This window comes from Leptonychotes weddellii, chromosome 1 (genome assembly GCF_054177405.1).
Source record: "Leptonychotes weddellii isolate Sample4059 chromosome 1, ASM5417740v2, whole genome shotgun sequence".
NCBI lineage: Eukaryota > Metazoa > Chordata > Mammalia > Carnivora > Phocidae > Leptonychotes > Leptonychotes weddellii.
This window is the reverse complement of record NC_138369.1, coordinates 108,579,626-108,603,155: the sequence shown is the minus strand read 5'-3', so window position 1 is coordinate 108,603,155 and position 23,530 is coordinate 108,579,626. Positions and strand designations below refer to the sequence as shown.

Below are 23,530 nucleotides of genomic sequence, written 5' to 3'. Positions count from 1 at the left end.
TCACTTGCTAAGCCCTTGTTCAAAGCTCTGTGCCAAGCCAGAGAGTCCTAAAAATTCCTGTTTAAAAAGCCACTGCAACTGAGTGACTTAACCAAAGTCAGACTTAGAAATCTACATAGTGCGGTCTCAAACTTAGGTCTTCTTCTCCAGAGCACATGGGTTCAGTCGTTCCACTACATTACGACGGTTATTACCAAAAATATTAATTCCAAGTTAAATCCATAGTTTCCCATGCCCTCCTAATATAAAAATCATATGGACAATCTGCTTTTATAGACAGCGGCTGATGAATTCCCAAGGATTTCTTTTAAAAGAGGTTTCCTTTTAATCTACCTTACCTTACAATCAAACTTTCTAGAAAATCATTCTATACTTTTTCATGAAAAACGTTATGAAAGTTATTTCTTGAAACTTACTGAAGATACATGAACACAGCAATCTGTGTTAAAAACACTTTAAAAAAAGGTTCTCCGTTCATCTGCCAAGCAGAACATCTGACAGCAGACTAGAACTGTCCCTCTACTGAACTCATGGATGACTCAGTGGAAACTAGAATTTGGAAAACTTGCCATCCCACATGAAATATAAGAGGAACAAACTCGCTCACCTTTGTTGGTGCTACATCCTTCCCAAACCCTGGCCTCCTCTCTTCAGGCTACAACCTCTGCTCCTCACAAAGAGCAAAGAAGGAAAACTTGCAAAACTAGCAAGTTAATGGCAAACACTTGGGACCCAAAATTACTCCAAATGAAATAAAGCTAAGGTAATCTAGTAGAAAAATTTATTTGAATCCTTAATTCTTTCACTTTTGAACCAACTACTATGCCCTGATAGGTTTGAGCAAACTCCTGAGAACACTGAACTAATTGAAGAAAATCAGAAAGTGAAACATAAATAGGAAGTGACAGTCTCCATGTTTAAATTTAATATAACAAGCAAATGGCCAAGTCTACTAAAAAGCTAGGTTTTAAAATTCTTCAGATTCTTACAGGCATCATTAAGATCCAGTTAAAGCTATGGCTCAGTAATCACAAAGGGGGATTAAAATATGGCAAAAGCAAGGAGACCTGGAATAACTGTGTTTCTTCATTAATGAAGAAATTTTATGGTAAATTAAGATATCTGCTGCTAATTAAAGCCTGAAATAAAATACAAGCCTTAAAAGTTGCTACCCATTTCCTCTCTCCACCATACCTCTCCTTAAAAAAAAAAAAGAAAAATAGCATTTTAACAATTAAACTTACTTCCTTTCTAAGAGGCTCAAAATTACTGATTGTATAATTTCTTTGAACATGAGTCTACATACATGGGCAAGTTGAGTATCAACATGAGTCTACATACATGGGCAAGCTGTAGTATCCCTTAGCCAAAATTAAGTAAATTTCCACCTTCTGGTGATGGTGGTCAAAGCGTGTAAGGGTTAGACAGAAAAGGGTCCGAGCAGTTTAAAATACAAACAAGCAAAGAAAATGCCCGAATCCTAAAACTAACACATTCCTTTTTTAATAGACGCTTGAAACTGTTTCTTTACGTCTTAAGGGATACAACAGATTTTATTTTATTTTTTTTTAAGATTTTACTTATTTATTTGTCAGAGAGGGAGCACCCAAGCAGGGGGAGTGGCAGGCAGAGGGGGAAGCAGGCTCCCCGCTGAGCAAGGAGCCCCACATGGGGCTCGATACCAGGACCCTGGGATCAGGATCTGAGCCAAAGGCAGCCGCTTAACCCACTGAGCCACCCAGGTGTCCCAGACTCTTGTGATCGCCAGGGTAATCTGCATCTGCAGACCTGCCACCAGCAAGCCTTGAAAGGTCGGAGCAAGCTGAGGCGTCCCAGCCCCCAGCTTCCCGAAGAGAAGGACGCTCAGGCAGCCCAGCTCGGAGCAGCACTTCTCCACACGTTTCCCCATTTACAGCCTTCCTCCTGCGCAGAAGAGAAAGAAGGAAAGGAGGTCCTAACAGCCCTCCCCGTTCTGTGGGAACACAATCCCCAGAGTGGTGCAAAGCTCCTTCTGCGCCCAGAAGGGCATTTCCGGGAAGCAGCAGTAACTGGTGAGGTACGACAGCCTGAGGGCGGCATCTTCATTAGTCTGTGAGTCCACCCACCCCCACGCAGGGAACGAAAGCAAGTCGGGCCCCACTTCAGAGCCTTGTCCTTAACTCACCTCAGTGAACTCACTTTCTAAAGATGGAGTAGAGAACTAAATGATTTCTAACAAAGGAAGCATTTAGGGTTGCCAGCTCCCCAGGTTTAGCCTGGGCCGTCTGGGAAAGCAACAGGGCTCCTCTGAATCCTGAGGTCACCTTTCATTAACCACAGGAGCTGCTGCTTTGAGCTCAGAGACGAGGCTCCCTCTAGTCACTTCTGTGCTGGTCCCATCTCTGTGGTTGCCTCTGGGACAACCAAACACCAGAAACTGTTAGCCTTAAAAGGAGAAAAAGGGTTAGTATTAGGAGTAGCAGGCTCTGCTTTTCCAGGTGCAAATTATAAGCACAGGATCTTGCTCTGTATAAATTAAGTTAAATGAAAGGCTTCGAGGAGACGGATGTAAGATGAACAAAATTGTAGTACCACTCAGTGAAAAACCTCTTGGAGTTTTTCAAATGTCTGAATAAGGTAAAAACTTCACTACCATTCCCTAAGTAACTACTCTAGATTTTTTCCATTCACTATATTGAGTTTCTTATATATTACTTTTTACAAAGTATACTTTTATTTTCTGGTTTTTCTCTCATCCCAAGATTAAGTTGCTATTACAGAAAACAATCTAGGAAAATCTCTTGGGAAATGTCCAGAATATTATTTTTCTTTTTAAGATTTTATTTATTTGAGAGAGTGAACGAGCGAGTGCACACAGCGGGGAGAAGAGAGAAGCGGGGGAGAAGAGAGAAGCGGGCTCCCTGCTGAGCAAAGAGCCCACGTGGGGCTTGATCCCAGCACCCCAAAAGCATGACCTGAGTCCTAAGCAGATGCTTAACCAACTGAGCCACCCAGGCACCCCTTATTATTGTTTTAAAAACAAATTTTAGGTTTCTGGGCAATAGACAGGTTGAGCACATGGAAGGCCTTCAACTAATACTTAGCCTTAGAATCCAGCTAGCTAGCTACCTGGGAATACAAATAGACAAGTCTGGAGATACAAATAAGGTCTTTCATGGGAACTACTGAGAAGCAGGGTGATGCAGCTGAAAAAAGGTCTGTAATCAGTCTAGGTGATATTTCCAACCTTCTATGCCTTTCTAATCTTCGATTCACTTAACATTTATAGGGCACCTGTTACGTACCAGTTTCTGCTGCAGATACTGGAAACACACAGGAAAACAGAAAACAACATCTACCTTCCAGGATTACGTTTATGAATATGGCTGTTGCATGGTAGGTGCTTGACAATTACTGGTCACTATTACTATGTTTTACATCTGACTTGTGGTCAGAATGTTGATAAGTTTAGTGCACAAATGACAAGTGTCCTACACTCGTTTCTATATAAAACTGCTAAGAGCTGGTTATCATTTTGCCCCAAAGAATATGATGATAAAATCATTTTAAGTCCAAACCCTTCAGTTCTACCCTAATTCCTCACAGGAGTCCCTCTGGTCTCCTAAGGACTCCTTCCACAACTTCTCTCCAGCCATTGGTCAAGTCAATTTCCCAAACTTGCCTGGATCATATCATTCACCTGAAACACTTTATAAAATAACGACTCCCAAGTGCCACCCCAGACATAATGAATAAGAGCCCCTTGCACCCTCCGCTCCACTCACGCTATAACGCTCCAAGAGATTCTGCTCTTGGGACACCTGGGTGGCTCAGTCGGTTAAGCGGCTGCCTTTGGCCTGGGTCATGATCCCAGGGTCCTCGGATCAAGTCCCACATCGGGCTCCTTGCTCAGCAGGGAGCCTGCTTCTCTCTCTCCCTCTGCTTGTCCTCCCTCTGTCAAATAAATAAAATCTTAAACAAACAAAAAAAAAGATTCTGCTCTTCTCCAGCATACTTTAACTCCACCTTCTGAATAAGGTAAAGCTCCTTACCTTCAAATAGCTGAGGTCACTCTCCTCAGGTTTCTATGATGTGCTCTTTGACCCGTTCTCCATGGCTTAGTTTTACTAAGGTTTTACACTTTCGCCACTAGTCTAGCAGAATCAACTATCTCAGCTGGGCCCCCAACACCTCAGCAAGGCACATTTTGGTTTATTTCCATCCCTTCATATCACCCTTCTAGAATTTCCCTATAAAAGGATTATTTTAAACTACCACAAATCTCTAAAAAATTACTTTTCATAAAATAATTGCCGTAATTCCCAAACTGAGTCCAATGGATATGCAAAATATATATAATCAAGGACATTTTTAGGGAATACAAATAGAAGCTATTTGTTAAAATTTTCAAAATCAATGAGCAACCTAACAGAGAAATGAAAAAGCCCATTTATTCTCTGGAAAACCTTCATTTCTTTATTTTTTTTTTCTTTTTTTCCTTTTTTTTTTTTTTAAGTAAACTCTCCACCCAGCATGGGGCTTAAACTCACAACCCCAAAATTAAGGGTTGCATGCTCTACTGGCTGAGCTAGCCAAGCACCCCTTTCATTTCTTTAAAATAGTAATAAATGCAAAGCCAGACTTGCACTGAAGGTGACTCATGCCTTTGTTTTACTTTAAATATTTATTAGATCCCCACTATGAGGGGAAAAAAAAAAAAAAACCTCAGGAACACTGTTGGAAACACAAAAATGTCCACAACATGGCCCATGCTTCTAAGAGGTCAACTTCAGTAGAAGAAATACTGACAGAGCACCTGAGGAGAGGCACTGCGTGAAGTGTAAATGGCACATTCAACCTGGGAATCCATCCATTCAACCATCCAAGGGACATTTACTATGCACTCACCATGAAAGACCCTAAATCAGTTATCATCCTTACATTCAAGTTAGGGGAGCAAGGAGACAACTGGACAACACTGAAAAGGACAAGCATTCTCAAAAGTACAGATAAAGTGAAGAATTTTTTTTTTTTTTTTAGATTTTATTTATTTATTTGACAGAGAGAGACACAGCGAGAGAGGGAACACAAGCAGGGGGAGTGGGAGAGAGAGAAGCAGGCCTCCCGTGGACCAGGGTGCCCAATGCGGGGCTCGATCCCAGGACCCTGGGATCATGACCCGAGCCGAAGGCAGACACTTAACGACTGAGCCACCCAGGTGCCCCAAAGTGCTAGAAGAATTTAAAGAAAATTACAAATGACCTAAAAGGAGGCTCTGGAACATAATGAGGATATGCAAAATGGATAGGACATTCTTTTCTTTTGAGTAGGCCAAAATCAATAAAGAGCACTCTGCAAACATGTTATAATTCTTCATGTCTCTACTACATATAAAGAGATCATGGCTCTCAGTGCCTTTTGATATCAGTTGGTAATGAGAGTGCCTGTGGAGTAATTAGACCACAAAAATGGCCTGCTATGGCATGAATACTATTTACATACACAACAAAGAAAATACAGCATACCCATAGAGAGAGCAGAGTACACATTCACTACCATCATATACCCTTGCAACTTCATACTGTTTTCCAGGAGTTCAGGAATTAAAGAACTGTTATGGATGACAAATGCTTTTTTTTAATTAATTACATACATATATAATTAAAGCAATGTAATTTTCCCTATAACCTATTTGTATATGAACTTAAATCTTTCCACTTGACTTTTTATGATATTTCTAGTATTCCTAACATGTATTTATATCTGATGTTTAAGTTGTTTTTTTTTTTAAAGATTTTATTTATTTATTTGTGAGAGAGAGAATGAGAGAGAGCACATGAGAGGGGGGAGGGTCAGAGGGAGAAGCAGACTCCCCGCCGAGCAGGGAGCCCGATGCGGGACTCGATCCCGGGACTCCAGGATCATGACCTGAGCCGAAGGCAGTCGCTTAACCAACTGAGCCACCCAGGCGCCCTGATGTTTAAGTTTTATACTTAATCACTTAATGGGAATCCCGCCATCTTTTTACAAGTGACCTACCCAAACTCAACACCAATATCTCAGAAGCAAAAAAACAAAAAACAAACCACCAACATTCAGGGTGCAGTAACTACCACAAAATTATTAGCTGCTAGGAACAAGTTCATAATGAATAAAACAGAATACTACATGCTTTCTTTCACTCTATCCCTTCCAACAGGGTTTAGTCTAAGGAACTGAAGAATGTTAGCACCTAAACACTTCCAACATTAGTACTAACTGAGATGACTAAGAACGTTTCTGAGTGGAAATGAAACTTTTTCCTAAAGTACTGAAGATGACCAAATGGAATAGAAAATATGACAAGTCTAATTGTACATCCCTGGTTTTTAGATGACTCACAGTAAAAGGATAGAGTACCTTTCCGTGCCTACATAGTCTGTGGATATTAATAAACTACCGGGTTCATCTAAATATTAAAAGGTCTTTTTTTTCCCCTCCAGAGATCTACTACTTTTAAACAGTCTCTTAAATTCAGTCAGTTAATAAAATGAGGACACTCTGATCTCTAAAAATGGCCTACGGGAATCTCCCTTTAGAATGCAATAGGAGGAGGAAAGAAAAAAAGAAAAAAAAAAAACCTACATACCACCAAGGAGGTAGACCAAGGGGGAGCAAATAGAGACAAACTGCGATGGTGTGGAATAAATTTCCTTCAGTATTTTTTCTTGTTTTTTATTATGGTAAAATATACATAACATTTATCATTTTGACCATTTTTAAGCATACAATTCAGTGGCATTAAGTACATTCACAATGTTGTGCAACCATCACCGTGAATCATTTCCAAAACTTCATTATCCCAACAGAATCTCTATATCCATTAAAAGGTAACTCCTAATCCCCCTCCCCCTAGCCCTGGTAATCTCTATTCTACTTTGTGACTATGAATTTACCTCTTCTAAGTACCTCATGTAAGTGGAAACACACAGCATTTGTCCTTTTGTGTCTGCCTTACTTCACTCAGCATGTTTCCAAGGTTCATCCATGTTGTAGCATGTGTAGGAATCCCAATCCTTTTTAATGGCTGAATAATATTCCATTGTAAGTATATACCACACTTTACCCATTCATCTGTGAATGGACACTTGGGTTGTTTCCACCTTTCTGATATTATAAATACTGCTGCCATAAACACTGGTGTACAAGTATCTGTTGGAGTCACTGCTTTCAGTTATTTGGGGTACATACCTCAGAATGTAGTTGCTAGGTAATTCTGTATTTAATTTTTAGAGAAACCACAAAACTTTTTTCCAGCAGCTCTACCTTTTTCGTTCTCAACAGCAAATATAGTAGGGTTCCGAGTCAATGTACTTTTAAGTCTTTTCTGATTCACTAATTCAAAACAACGTTTACCTCTATTACTCTAAATTGGAATTATTTTTCTTAAGAAAAACCAGAGAAGAGCAATATCTAAAGACAGTACTTTCCCCCTAAACAACTTAAACAATGGAAGATACAGTTTAAAAAAAAAAAAAACACTTCAAAATAGAAAATGAAGCATAATATCCTAAAAATGTATTAAGTATCCCACACATACAACTTATACTGTAAAAACTGGTCAATCTGACCCCTAAAAAGTCATATGCTAGAAAACTTCATTGTCTGAGTAATTGCATGTAAATATACGAATAATTTTAAAGAAATTTATTGTTCTTACCGGTCAGTTCATTCAGCTGCCCAGGAAGGTCCTGCTTTAGTAAAAGCAGAGGAGGAGGGTGCGTAATGGGCTTGTTTACCTACTACTTACGGCTTTCCACAAGTTTGCCCAAACAGCGGAGGCAGGGGAGATGGGCAACTGAAAGTAATAATGATGTTCTTAAACCTTTAACACCTGCTCTCACCGAAATCTGCCATCAAGTGCTTACAGGTGATAAAAGAAATTAACAAGTAGGGAAGCAAATGTCAACAGAAAAACTCCAAAACAAATAAACAGGCATAGTTGGAGTCTACTGGTGGGGGTAGGGTGTAATAGATACTTGCTTGTTGTTGTGATTTACTCTGCATACAAAAATAGAGTTCTAACTTTTGCTAGTAAACTGTTCCTAGCATGGGACAGCATTGAGTAAATCAACAATGTCCAAGGGCTCCTGCATTCTATGAAACGCCCCCCAGTAGAACTAGCTTCAACCCCTATTGCAGTTTTACACTGCTTTTAATAAAATGATTTTTCCAAAGTGCTTAAAAGTAGTTTGTTCTCCTAATTTGGAAAATATATTCCCTCTTATGATCTATTTAAACTGCTGTTACAGGAAAACCTTTTCATATAGAATAGGAAACCAAACTTTATCCTAGACTTGCCTGGATAATTGCAAATTCCTAATTAGTTACATCAAGAACAATGGAGTTATTTTTAATAGAGACCCCTCTTTCACCAGTTGTGGAGAAGCTGAATCCCTTAAGAATAAATTAAATCATGCCATTTCCTGGGATTTTAGAGTCTTCAATTACCTCTCAAATTTACCACATTTGCTCAAGTATAAAGACAATTTTCTAGACAGTTATTTCAACAGAAAGCTTTTCATAATGGAAGACCATGAGTTGGTATTATACTTAGTTTAAGGAAACTTTTCTGATTCGTTGCCTTTATAAAAATCTTCATCTTCCAGAGTCAAAACGGGATGTATCAGAAGCCTTCAATTCGAATATAAATTAAGTTTTAAACATAGCCTGTAAGTGCTCCAATTTTAACATTTCTCAAATTTCAGAAAGGATTAAAGAATTGAAGTTGCTACCACCCTGCCCTAGGAGTTTGGTGGCAGACACCGTTCTCTACACAACATTCCAAAAACATGAGGAAAATAGCCCTGTAAGTTAATGAAAAATGCTTTGCATTTGCCCCAAAAAAGTCTGAATAGAGTAGAATACTCCATTAACGAAGAATCTAGTGTAGAACTCAATAAATGCTTTCTGGGGCAATAAACAAGTGAATGAAATAAAATTAAATACCATCTCACTAAAATCTTCTCCCTCTTGTTATTTAAAACTTACAAGCAGTTGTCAAGATATCAAAGAAACAAAACATCAGGAGCCAATGCCTGAAACAATAGTGAGTACCGCCAAGGGCATCTCATCAGCCAAGGGCATTGAAAATTACAATCCAGGAGTTACCAGAATGCTAAACTTGCATATCTCAAAAAAGGGATGATTTTTTGATCAGGGGCAAAAAAGAGAAAGATTCAAAGATAGATCCACTTTCAAAATGAGAAATACCCCCCACCTGTAGATGGCTAACCACTGGATCTACCTACCTTACCTGATTTACATTTGGCGGCTTAAAAAACTTCCTGTCCCTCTATCCCCTTGCCCAACCCCCCCATATTTTTGGTCCCCAAGGACTGATCCTAAACAGTTAAACTGCACCATAAACAACTCCCCTCCAGATAAGCTCATGACTAGGGACTAGCCTCTCCTAAGCGCCCAACTACCATCAGGTCATCCTCCCAGTGAGCCTGTGCTTGACTTCTACAGAGACCTGCCTCTGTTTAACCACAACGATTCAAGTATTTTCCGCCTTTTGAAGCACATAACACCATACCATACTTTATATTTTTTAATGATTTATTTATTTATTTTAAAGAGAGAGAAAGCACGCGAGAGTGCGGGAAGGGACGGAGGGAGAGGGAAAGAAAAACTTTAGCAGACTCCTCGCTGAGCACAGAGCCCCATGTGTGGGGCTCCATCTCAAGACTCTTGAGATGACCTGAGCTGAAACCAAGAGTCAGATGCTTAACCGACTGCGCCACCCAGGGGCCCCACCATACTTTATATTTTAAGGCAAAAAAGTATATATATACACACCTATGAATATTCCTATATTCAAAGCATTCTAACTAAAGAATAAAGTTTCTCCTCAAGCACTTAAGTGTATTCCCAACAGCCATACGATGAGAATTAAGGTTTGCTTGAAAATCTTACCAGAAAAAACTCTCATTTAATGGACACATAAACTCTCGTTAATGTGAAGAAATGGCACTTATGATTTCTAAAATGGAAACATAGGTAAGCTGCAAAGCTACCTCTACCTGAAAATATTCTTTTCCCCCCATTCTCGGCTGTAATGACTGAAAGCTCAAATAATAGGCTTACTAATATACAATGACTAAAGCCTTCTGCCTCTGTCATTCAGTATTGAAAGTTCCTCTAAAAGACTGCCCTTTCTCCCTTATCTCAAGAAAAACCCCAAATCAAGCAGACTGTCGTGTCCACGTCAGCAATGCTAGCCAGCTATAAGCTACATCTAAGGAAAAACTTCCCCAAACATGGAGCTGGGATGACCTACGTACAGTACAATTTTTGAGAGGTCACAAATCAACTATTCTATCAGAAGAGAGAGAAAATGAACACCGCAACCTAGAGCTTTAAGCTTTATTTACTCATCAAAAAGGGGAAAATAAATTATCTTTCAAACTGTCCACGTGCAATTTGGAGGTCCCTAAAAATGTGCTAAGTAATGTAACAGAACAGCTATTTTAAACTTTGGAATATAACAGACAATGGAGTTTGCATAAGGCTTTACCAAACACTTTCCAATACACTGACTCATTAATCCCTTGGACAACCATTTGAAAAAAAAAAAAAAGGTATGGATGAGATGTTTTCTCTTTATAATAAAATCAGGAAACCCAAACTGAGAGACGTTCAGAAGTTTATAAAAAAATACACAGTTAAAAAGTAAAGTAAGTCCTTGGCAGAGTAGATACTCTGATTTCAAACTGATGCTCAGAGGCAGCCCTCACCAGACATTTAAGATTTCTAATCTTTGCCCATTATTTGCCCATCTTTCAACATCTTTTGTCTTTTAAAAGATTTTAGTAAGTCTCTTACTTGTATTAAACGCCTTGACGTTCGACAAATGGAACCATGTATCATGAGTTAAATGGTGTTTCCTATGTTGGTCACACTCACGAGAGAAGACTATAATCCTATTTATAACCTGGTTCCTTGAAAATAACTATGCTCCCAAGGGTCAGGAATGGGTATGAAAAGGGTGTTTCAGCTATCTCAACAGTGTCATTAACTAATGACTCACCTGTAACTGAATTTACAAGTTTGAAAGAGCTGGAGGCCATGCAATTCACGTTAACACTAAAATAATACAGATCAATTTAAAGCTGATTTACAAGTGTAGGTCTTTCAGGATCAAATAATGCTCTAGTACCAGGATCATGAACTGCAATTAATCCTGGGAAGTACAGTAACTATGAAAGACACAACAGATTCAGATATATTTATACTGAACCTGGAAGTTACTTCTTTAAAAATCCTAATAATAAGATTACTTTATCATTTGTCTTTTCCTGAAAGTAGTATGCCCCCCCCCCCCCGGCTCCAAAAAGTATTCAGTTACTGGACATTTATAGATAGAATCCAGATAAATGCTTACTTTAACAGGAGCTGGAATTTTCACTATTTCATACAAAATCAAGAAAGTTGTTGAATTCCTTCTATCAGATGAATTCTAAAACACAACAAAGATAAATTGGACTCACTAATCAGAAAACTACTTGACCATTTGCCACCAAGAGTATTCCTGGCTGTTTGTTTCCTCTTAAATATATTCTTCCTAATTCATAGATGAAATATAGTGTTTTATATTTGAATGTATTCTTTGGTAGTAAAGCAATGATTTTAATTCTTCAGATTAATTCTGCAACTACATAAGGAAAAGTGAATGATGGTTTCACATTTTTATTTACCTGACACGAAGTCATATGGAAAGAATCACCCAGTGACTAGGTAAACACGATTATTAGCAGGTCATTTTTTTTAACCCCCCCCATCAGTGATTTTTCATATTGCCTCCTATCTACACTCCTTTATTACACTAAAATAACCAACAAGCTCTGCCTTTTCAGCAGTTCCTATAAACGATTATTTCAACCAAACAAGAAAATGTCATTTACATTTTGTCCATCAATTTAAACTATGTTATTTTAGCATTTAAAAAAAAAATGTGTTTATTTTATCCAGTCAAGGTATAAAAGCAAAACCGAGCTATAGCTAAATCCGCATTTAATTCCACTGGAAGGCTGAATCTAAGCATCTTCTGGTGAAGAAAGAACACTGAACTAGATCTAAAAAGCAATACGATCCAGTTAAAAGTGAACATATTTGGGAGTCAGAAAGTTCTACATTGTGATTTCCAATATGGTAACCACTAGCCACAGTAGCAGTTTAAAATAATTAAAAGTAAATACAATTTTTTTTTAAAAAGGTAAATAAAATGTAAGATAGCCACATTTCAAACGCACAAGAGCTAACGTGCCTTGTGGCTACCGTACTGGACAGCAGAGCTATGGAGCCATTTCTGCCATCAAAGAAAACCCTGTGGGTAGCAAAGTGATCTCACACAAGTTAGTTTAATTCCTGTGAACCTCAACATCCTTGTCTATAGAATGTCTATAACATCACGTAAATTTAAAGACTGTTATTACAATTTTAATGAGATAATATATAAAAAACTCACGGTATATAGGGCTTAGTACACATTAGATAATTCAAGAAAGAGTAGTTATTAATACAATCCTATATTAGACTTTAGCCAATGACAGCAACGCTGGACAAGTCACTTTCCCCCCTGAGCCTCATTCTCCTACACTGCAAAGTTTTAAGAAGTTCTTCTGGCTAACGTCTAAGGACACTATCAAATCCTACCATGTTAAATGAAGTGTTCAGCAAAAGGGGCACAATCTCTTACTGAATAAATTACTACCTAGGCTCCTATAGCCTCCTAGCCAATCCCAAGCATTCTTCCAAAACCCCACAATACTGGCTCTCCAACAGTCCACAGTCTGATGCGGGCTATTTATAAAGTCTGTCTCAAAAGGTTACGGGAATATCCTTCTGAAATTGTATATACTGTAATTAGACACTACAACCCCTATTCCATGATGGTATCTTGCACTTTTCACATCTCTTTTAAATGAACACTATCTTTACAGATAAGTTTTTCTTTCTTAGTATTTAAACCAGAACACTTTAAAAGCACATGAGTTTAAACAGAACTTTTTAATGATTTTTTTTAACCAGCTATGCCTCGTTCTTACCCAGTTTGTGGGTGACCCTCAAGTGTCTAAACAAAGTGAGAATTACACCTTCATGGGTGAGATCTCCTTGCAGGGTCAGAAACATGCCCAAAGACTTTACTCTGGTTAACAGCTGCTCCCTGGGAACCAGGAAATTGACTGAACGCTAGGTCTACAAAGCCTGCCTCCAATGAGGGGGAACCAAGGGCCCCCACACAAGGCACAAAACCAGGGCCACTGGCTGCCTTGGGGTATAGGCCTCTTCCCCAGCCTGTTCAGGACCCCAGGGTCACAGCTTTAATTTGAAGAGTGGAAGAGCAACTCAGACAGTAGAGATCAGAACAGAGCGGTGCATTTTTGCCCAAGGCCTGCAGCCTCCAAAAAAAAAAAAAGTGTTATTCCAGAGCAGATTCCTTTTCTTCCGGGTCTGTCTGCTCCCTGACTCTTTGCCCACAACCGCGATGCCTCCCCTTTCCCAATGCCCCACCTCTCTCCACTTTTCAAAAAAAAAATGTGTCTTATTCTTCTCCCTTAGTTTTCCCTAGCAGGGCCTGGAAACTGGAGGAAATTCAAAATCAAATTAGCCGCACATTAAAAAATAAACGGACAAGCAAATCAAAGGGTGCCCACCCAACAAAAGATCTCTCCCGTTCCAAAATATGATTAAGCCTGGGTGTGAGAAGGGGAGGGAGACTAGAAACCGACAGGGATGGAGAGATAAACGTGTGGATTTGGGGCCTCAGCGTCGGCCCATCGCGGCCAAATTCCATTTTTTTTTTTTTTTCAAGGAAATGCTAGGCTGAAGAGAAAATAAAGAGTTGTAACTTTTAAGGAAGTCAGCAAACGGCAATGTCTGGATAATATGTCACTGCTTCCCTTCGTCTGGAATGGCATGGTGGGAGCTGGGATTCGAAAAGCTCCAACTCCAATCGCGCACTCCTGGAAGCCTCCCCGCCAACGGCGCCGCCAGGCGGCCCAGCCCCGTCTCCCGGGACACCGGGCCCTGGTGCTTGGGCTTCCACGGGGCGCCCGGACCCGGACCTTTGGGAAAGTTCGCGGGCACAGCGCGAGGCCCCACTTTCCTCCCAGGGTGACAGGGCCTTCCCACGCCGGTCGGCCCCCGCCCCGCCGCGGGCACCAGACGGTACGCGCGGCCCCTCCCGGCCGCCTCCGGGAGCGGATTCCGCCGCCCGCCCCACCCCCGGCCCGGGCGCCCCTCGGGGTGACCGACTGACCGGAGCTCCGCTGGCCCACACACCGGGTCGCCCGCTCCTTCCCGCCGTGCCCCGCTCCCCCGCCCGATCTTCCAGCCGCTGGGCTCGCCGAGTCCGGCCGGGGCCGCCGGTTACCGCCCCCAGCCCGGGGGGGGAACCCGGGGGGCAGGACGGAGAGGGAGGACGTGGCGCGCACGGAGGTGGCCAGCGGCGAGGCGGGGAGTGTCCTGGAGAGGCCCGGCCGGGGGCAGGGGGCCGGCACGGCTCCTGGGGCTGCGGGCCCGGACCCTCCCCGCGAGCATCCCGGGGTGCGAGGTCCCGGCCCGCCCCCGCCCGGCGCGGAGAGGCGGCCCCAACTTCCAGCCCCACTTCGCACGCCCGCCCTCCTCTCTCCACCATATGGAAATCTACAGCCTCTGAAAGTGACACGTCGAAGATTCCTCGGCCTCTCCGCCCGCCCTCCCCCTCCCGGGCAGCGTTCCTGCCGCGGAGATTCCGGGAGGGGGAGCGGATTCCTCGGACAGAATCTGCTGGGAAGGATGGGGAGGACGAGAGGGGGAGGGAGAGCCCGGGAGCCACTGCCCAGGTTTTTTTTCATCAAGAAGAATCTACCCGCTTCTTTCCCTCCTCCAAGCCCAGGCAAGCTGGGGGGACGGGCGGGGGACCCGAGCCCAGCAAGATGCGGCCCCAAATTGGAGGCCAGCCCCTTCCCGGGCCCCGTGTTCCCGGGGTGCCCAGGCGAGCGCGGGGTGCCCCAGGAGTCTGGCGCCAAGTTTTCCCGGGAAGCCCGGCGCGCCGGGAGCGCTCCGGGACAGGATCGCACTCCAGCGGACTCGGCGTCCGGCCGGGGCTTTCTAGCGCGCGGGACCCGGCGGCCGAGGCGCGGAGTCCCAGTCCCCTCCAGTCTCCCGATCCTGCACGCCTTACCTTCCCTCGGGCTGAAACGCGGGGCTCCGGGCGCGCCACACACCGGGGTGCCCACGCCTTCTCAGCCGGCAGCCCCGAGGATCCCCGCTGCCCCCTTCGCTGCTCCCGCCGCCGCCGCCGCCGCCGCCGCTCTCCTCCTCCTCCGGCCGCCGCCGCCGCTCAAATAACTACCAGGAGGGTTTGATGGGGGATTCCGCCATGTCAATGATGTCGGGACCACATGGGGATTTGGGGCCCGCCCACTGCCGTAAACTGCAGAGTAAAGCCGCCGCCAAAAAAAAAATCTCAGATTCGCAGGGCTGTGGGAGCCTCCTTTGCTCCCAGGCCTGCATAGCTGAGGAGAAACTCTTTTTGATTCAGCCAGACTAAAGAAGTCTGAGGCTTAGGGGAACTAGCAGCTCCTAAAAAACGAGGGCTGTGCGTTCTGCAAAAGATCGCCAAACACCAATATAAATGCAGTGTTTGCTGAGTAATAATCAGAGCTAAGACTATGACGTTTTTTCATTTACACAGCTAACTTTTTTAAATCCCCACAACCTTGTGAGCTATTTTGTCACTCGCTTGTCTATTTCCCACAGCACTTGTTCATACAACTAACATAGCGTGAACAGATTTTTATGACACCAAAGTCAAAATGTCTATTTCCCCCTTTCGGTACCCAATATGCACTCAGAGGGGCAGAAGCTGATCCGTACTCGTATCTGTATTTCTGTACTGTCAAACATAGCATCGTGCATAATGTGACTCATTAGATAACTGTTAGGCTTATATTGATTAAACGTAATGCATTCCTGTTGTAGGGGCTCAAAATGGTTAATGGGCTGCCTCCCATCCCACCCCTCCAATTATCCCGGAGGCAAGAAGGCAGAGAAGTTCTCCCACAAAGGCCCCTTCTCTCCTTAGCTCCCCAGGTATCCTAAATAATTACATTCAGCATCAACTATTGGTCACAAAGCAGTACTCAGTAGTGACCAGAGGCAATGCATTACTTTCATTGACCTAAAAAGAACAATCATCTATCAGATAAAGTGATTGTACATAGTACTGTATTAAAGCCAGAAAAACATACAAGAATACTGAGATGAAAAATGCTTAAGAGCTGTTATAGCACTCAGATCTTAGCTCAGACATGTAGGGAGATGGAACTAGCATCAGAATTGCCTGTTGAAGAAAGGAGGGGGTGCGTGACGAGGAGAAGGAGAAGAAAGAAAGATGTGTCCAGATTTCATGTTAATAATGAGTTTTCTTGAACCTGGCAGAGAACTGAAATTTCAGGGCAAGCAACTAACCTGAGTCTTCTCAATTTCTCTTGCCTGCGTTTGCCTCCTTTGCCAAGCCTGTCCTTCTACACTTGAACCTAACCTTCTGCCCTCTGAAGTTTGCCAATTTATCTACTCATTTGGATTCGTCCACATACTTTCAATTAATTTATTCAAGAAACATATGTAAGGGGTACTTTATTCAAAGCACAATGCTAGGTGGATGCTGGGGATACAAAAATGAACAAGACCCAATCAAGTGGAGGGCATGAACGGTAGCTTCAGAGCAATGTGAGAAGAGCTGAAAAGAATGATGAGCTTCTGGGGAAAAGAGCTATGAGACTGTGGGGAAGGAGAGAGTGATTTTAGCTGGAGCTCAAAGACGAGGAAATTATCTTAGGATAGAGAAGAGGAAGACATAAGGCTCCAGACAGAGTGGAAACATGTACACAAGGACAGAGATGTGCTTTGAAGTCATGAGAGTTCAGCTGGGCTGGAGGGCATGGCTCTGAGGGAAGCTGGAGAAGCTGAGGTGGGAGCTGGGGAGCCACTGCTTTTCCTTTTTTCCCCCTCCCCAGGCAGGACTGTCACCCAGGACTGGAACCATGTTTTAGAAAGATGGCTTCTCCCGTGTGGAAAGATTTGGTGAAAGAAGCCCGTTAGGATGGAGGGCCCTATTTGCCTGCATTCACTATTATCCCACACAGCTCCAAAATCAAATTTAAATTCCAAAAAGAAAGGAACTATTTCTCAATATCCGCCCCCCCTTTTTTTTTGGTCCTAAATCAGCAAATGCTTGAATCTTATTTCTCTTTGCACACTCCTGTTTCCCCTCCAGATCTCAGTTATTTCTGCCTACTTCTTCCACTAGACTGATTTTGTTCTAGTGAAGAAGAATCAACGTATACAAAAGTGCCTTAAAATTTTACATGTATGTTCATATATATGATCTCAGTGTTTCATTCATCTTCTTATCCTAACACCTTACACCAGTTTTGGCCCAGCACAGAAACCACGATAAATGTTTGCAAAATGAGAGGAAGCATGGTGTAGCGTAAAGAGTATGGAAATTATCATCAGACAAAAGCCAGTGATGTTGGGCAAGTTATTAAAGTTCCCTGAGTCCTCTGTTAAGTAAACATTTAAATAAACATTTACTTGTTAAATGGTGATATTGCCTTCTGTTCAGGTCCTGAGAATTAAAAAGTCTCAAACACCTGATACTCAGGTGTAAATAAATAGTGGTTCCTCTTTGAATGAATGAAGATGTCTTTCCTGGAGGGATTTGAGAGAACAGAAATTAGAAACTTCAAGGAAAAAGATGGGACCTTTGAGAGGGCTCTCAACTACACGTTGAAGGATTTAAATTTTAATACAATGAGGTTATAGAGGCATGGAGTGATTGAAGTAGGTTTCAAAGCTGACTATTCTGGAAGCAGGATGTAGAACAAGGCCTCTCATCAGAAAGGCATGCCCTGAACCCAGCCTGGGTGGGAGATGATAGACGTAAGCCAGGGTGATGGTCTGCAAACGGGAAGGAGGGCCTCCATATGAGGCAATGAGTCTCACCATATGGTCTTAACAACCCAAATCACCTGCCACCCGAGGTCCTAAATTGTGGAACCATACTCATAATGTTGCTCCAAAAGCAGTTTAGGATTTGCTCAAATACAAAAATTAACATCCAAATGAAGATGCCTGGAAGTTATGACGTGTAACAAAATCTAGACTTGTAAGCCTTTCCTATTGTCCAGGCAATCAATGTAGGCTGAGTGTATTAAAGAAAAAAAAAAAGATTCAAAGTGATACTTCCTGATTTCAAATACCTTATAACAAAAGAAACGCAACTTTAACATATCAGAAAGCATGAGTTTTAAAACTAGCACTAAAAAAAATCTCAAACCATTAAACCTCTGAATACTTCTCTAAGTCTAAAATGTTCAAATTTGAACTTCTCAGAGATCACTACAGCCAGTAATACATAGTATCTAGAAGACCTAGCCAGGTTCTCAGTCTCAATATCCTTCCTTCCTTTCTTTGCCCATAACTAGGGTTGCTAGATTCTCGCAGGCAGGCTCAGTCTTGCCTCTAATCTTGAAACCCAATCTTGACCTTAGATAGAGGGCATTAACTCTTTGCATTTACTTCTTGTTCTGATGTCCTGAGCCAGATCTGATACCAGCTTCAATATGAATATTGACAAAAAGCCAATTAATCCTGTTTTGAAGAGGGTTCAGAATTTACTAGAGTACTAACTAGAGGAAAGGACAGCCAGCTCAGTCAACAACACAATCTAAGAGCAGCGCTGCAACTGTAGTCAAACCCACTTCTCCAGAACAATGCAACCAGTCAGGGTAGTAGCTTCACCTTCTTCACTATTGTTCAAGGCAAGACAAGGGCAAATTGTAGTTCAATATATATAATTATATATATATAATTTTTTAAAGTCATTTCAAACAAGAATATCGGTCCCACAGTTATCAGAAATTATGCAGGTAGAAGCTGTATGACAGCCAGGGCTCAGAAAATCACAGGGTTGATAGGGAGCAAAAGGTTTTCAGCCTGCTCGTCCTCGCAAAGCACAATCTTTGTTCCCGTGTCCATGACAGCTAAGCACCCAGCCCAGCCCCAACACCACCAGGAAGAGGGAAATGTTTCTTGCCGAGACAGCCTTTTATCAGCAACTCCAGATCTATACCAAGTCTTCAGACACCTGCCTCCTTGCAACTTTCCCCCAGTGGTCCTGTTTCTGCCCTCTGGAGGCAGACAAAATAATAACAGTGGCCTTCTACATGACTTCCCTGCCAATGAACCGACCATCCTGGTCACATGCTCCCTGAAGACTCTCTTTTCCCTGATAAACATCTCGGATAAGCTGAATCCTCATCTCATCACATGGCTTCCAGATCTCTCTCCGTCCTCGTCTTCTGCCACGTCTGGGGGCCTACTTGTTCAACATCTCTGAAAGGTGGGTATCCGTATGCTGTTCATGCTTCAGGCAGCATCGGAACACAAGCCCAGAGTGGTACCCTTTACAGCTTCACTTTGGACAAAACGCCGTGTCATTACAAGGTCATATGGTACTGATTTCCTTAGCTGTCTCCTCATCCTACTAAATCGTGTTTCCTCTTCCATGAAAAGTGGTCAAGCTGGGTGTATTAGGAATGCAATTGATTTCATCTTACTTGATTTTAATTAATGTTAATTGGTTGACTATTTAATTCCATTAAATTTTATTTGTAGGTATTTTTTCTCATATTCCAGCCTACCAGGAACTTCCTGGACATTGAGTCTGTCACCAAACGACCTATGCTAGCTTTGTGACATTGATAAGTATGACGAGCATGCTTTCCATGTTGCCATCCAAGTCACTAATAAAAACGGAAAACAAAACAAGGCCAAGGACTACCACTAGTAATTTTTCCGCAAATGGAGGCAATTTTGAAGCAATGTTTTTAAAAAAGCTATGGATCTGTCCATCCCCCTGACTTACCTGAACTACAGCACCACAGAGGAGCAGGTTGGTCTGATTTTCTTCATAGTCATTGTTACCACTCTTGCCCACTCTCAAACCTGATTTACTCCTATGGTCACTTTCTCGTCCTAAGAGATCGAGAGCTTTGTATGATACCTGAGTCTCTTCATAATGACTATGCTAAATACTGTCTTCCCCAAACAAATTCAAAATTTACCCTGAATAGAAACGCCTGTAGAGACAGATATAGATACAGATCAATATAATATGTCTTTCACAGAGAAAGGAAGTAAAAAAAAAAAAAAAAATGTCTTTAGCTTAGCTACATGCTTAAGATACAAACCGTTTTGATCAAGGAAAGATTCTGAAATTTGACCAGAAAGCAATGAGTTGAAAACAGAGTAAACTTACTACAAAGGCAACTGTGCCCATTCTGTTTTTGAAGGGCAGGATATTATATTTGAAATCATTTCTAGTCTTTTATGTAGTTACCGCAGTATTTCTTTTAGTTCTTGGAAACATACCCTGTGGTATATTATGTGTAATCTCTGTGTCTCAGACCTCACTAGCGAGGGGTTACATTTTGATCACATCAACATTAATAAACACCCTTTCTCTGATTCTGGCAGACACCATTATTGTAAGTTTTCTCAATCCCCTTATGCTCTTCCAGTTCTTTTTTTTTTTTTTTTTAAGATTTTATTTATTTATTTGACAGAGAGAGACACAGCCAGAGAGGGAACACAAGCAGGGGGAGTGGGAGAGGGAGAAGCAGGCTTCCCGCGGAGCAGGGAGCCCAATGCGGGGCTCGGTCCCAGGACCCTAGGATCATGACCCGAACCGAAGGCAGATGCTTAATGACTGAGCTACCCAGGCGCCCCACTTCCAGTTCTTTCTAGAAGTTTCCTGTGAATTTATGAGCAAGTTCTTCAGCTGGCTTCAGTAACTTGTTCACCCAACCAGGGCAGCTCATATTGTACCTGCCTCTGTGCTGAGCCTCCTGCTGTTGGTAGAATTTGGACAGTCCACCCCAGTTACCCCATAAGGCCAGCACCACAGACTCACTTCCTCTCCCTGGACAAACTCTGTTTTACTGGTCACCAAACCTCTGTTCCTTGGCTCCCAATACCTTATGGTCTATAAATCACAATCTCTTGTTTCCATGAATTGGGCTTTTTTAGATTCCACATACAAATGATATCACACAGTATTTGTCTTTCTCTGTCTGACTTATTTCACTTAACATAATGCCCTCAAGGTTCATCCATGTTGTCTCAAACAGCAAGATTTCCTTATTTCTGATGGTTGAATAATATTCCATTATCTTGATAAAGAAATAGGCTTCCTTTATTTGACAATGAGAATAAGGTAATTTATTGAGTTTCCTTTTTTCCTTCGTTGCTAAGAAAGTCAAGATAAATTTTGTTCTCAATTACAGCAATTATCCTTAGCCTGGAATTTCCGGTAAGACCATTCTTCCTCCCGTTTTATTACATACCTCATATCCATTTAATCCTTGTTTTAATGAACCTATCTTATGTCTGTTTTATTATATGCTGTTCTATCCTTATGGGAGGTAGGTATATTATTTAGAACTCTTTGGCTTCAAGTGACAGGAAACCAATTCAAACTACATTGAAAGAAAGAAAATATTAGGTTTAGAATGAAACAGGTTTAAAATTCCTTAACCAGGCACTCACTTTAGCAGCACAGATACTAAAATTGGAACGATAGAGATTAGCATGGCCCCTGCACAAGGATGACAGACAAATCCGTGAAGCATTCCATAATAAATAAATAAATAAATAAATAAATAAATAATTTTAAAAGCTCCTGAACCAAAATAGTACTAATACAAATGAAACTAACTGTAATCATTTTTTAATTCCATAGCTTATAATGATGGATCAACAAATACATTGTTTATGCTTATTAGGATACATTAACATACTTTCACTTACTTTTCATAGATTAACAACATTTTATGTCCAGCTTTATGATAATTATTCCAAAGAAGATTGAATAAGTTTAAACAACCTCTCCTTAAAGAATCTGTAACCTAAGTGACAGCAAAAGATTGAGAGAGAAAAAAAGAGATTTATTTTAAGAAATTGGCTCCTGTGAGTATGAGGGCAGCAGGTAAGAGACCCAGGAAAGAGTTGATGTTGCAGCTTGACTCTGAAAGCAATGTGAAGGCAGACTCTTCCTTTGGATATGTCAGCCATTTTTCCTTTAAGGCCTTCAACTGATTGGATATGGCCCATCCATATTATAAAGAATAATCTGTTTTGCTCAAAGTCTATTGATTTAAATGTTAAATCATCTGAAAAATACCTTCACAATGACATCTTGACTGGTGTTTGACCAAATGTCTGGGTACTGAGGCATAGCTAAGTTGGAAAATGTTCATAGAAGCATTCTTCATAATAACAAAAATGTGGAAAGAATTCAGATGTCAGTCAACTGATGAAGTGATAAATAAAATGTGGTATATCCAAACAATGGGATATTATTTGGCAATAAAAAAGAAACAATGTACTGATATACATGGCTATTATATCAATAAGCCTTAAAAGTATTATGCTAAGTGAAAGAAGCCAGTTACATAAGCCATATGTTGTATGATTCCATTTATATAAAATGTCTAGAATAGGCAAATATAGAGACAGAAAGTAGATTAGTGGTTGTCTAAGGCTGGCAGGGTTCAGAGAGCTAAAGGGGTGAGTTTCTTTTGGGGGTAATGAGAATGCTCTAAAATTAATTATGCACAACTATGCACAACTCTGTGAATAGATTAAAAACCACTGACTTGTACACTTTAAACCTTTGAAGAAGATACTATCTGAATTAAGCTTTATCAGAGTAAGACACTTTTCAATCATGACACAGAAGAACTTTTTTTCCAAACTCAAATATGCATTAGACTTCACTGCTGTTATTGTATTTTATCCAGTATTTCTCACTGTTTGTGGTGGATTTTCCACATTAGCTTTGTCCACTGCTTCCCCAGAAGTGAAAATCTCTACAACAAATAAATACTTTTATTATTCCCATTTCATAGATGAGAAATCAGAGGCATGGGAAATTTAAGGAATTTTCCTTACATCATACACCTTGACAGTGGCATTTCTAGGATTTAAATCTAATAAAATCTTTAAATCCAGCCATGAGTTCTAATGACAATATTTGGTATTATCCTATTATAATATTGATAAATAACTATGCCCATTTTCTAATGATATGATTTAGTACTAAAATACCAAAGTCTGTGATAAAGGGAATGAGAGATAATATTAACTTTGCTCTTTAGCTGGTTTCCTCCTGGCAGCAAAATGTGTGCCGTAGTTCTAGACCTCATACTTCATATCACATCCTCCAGAAGACAGAGTCTTTTCCAGTAGGCCTGGAGAGAAAGCAAGGAAGTGCTTCTTTCCCAGAATCCCTAATAAATGAAATCTAGCACCTCACTGGCTCGAATTACGTTGTGTGTCAGTCCTTAAAGTAATCATGGTGATTTGGGCAAAGGGATATAGTGATTGCTTTTATTTTTTTTTTAAGATTTTTTTATTTATTCATTCGAGACACAGAGATACAGAGAGAGAGAGAGAG

At 41.3% G+C, this 23,530-nt stretch overlaps 1 protein-coding gene and 1 non-coding gene across 3 annotated transcripts in view; one reads left to right on the top strand and one right to left on the bottom strand.

Moving 5' to 3' along the window:
• The window catches only part of FNDC3B (fibronectin type III domain containing 3B), a 326,828-nt gene extending 311,459 nt beyond the window's left edge, over nt 1–15,369 (bottom strand). The window contains exon 1 of one of the 2 annotated variants that reach the window (XM_081829673.1): nt 15,188–15,369. The gene's annotated coding sequence lies outside the window, so the exon portion shown is untranslated. Of the gene's footprint in view, nt 1–14,281; nt 14,473–15,187 lie in introns of those variants that run through there. The other variant, XM_081829674.1, reaches the window with a different exon arrangement.
• Nucleotides 15,370–21,613: 6,244 nt separating this feature from the next.
• Nucleotides 21,614–21,715, top strand: LOC115936928 (U6 spliceosomal RNA). The gene has a single exon (XR_004072296.1). It is a non-coding gene; the product is annotated as a U6 spliceosomal RNA (small nuclear RNA).
• Nucleotides 21,716–23,530: the final 1,815 nt, after the last annotated feature.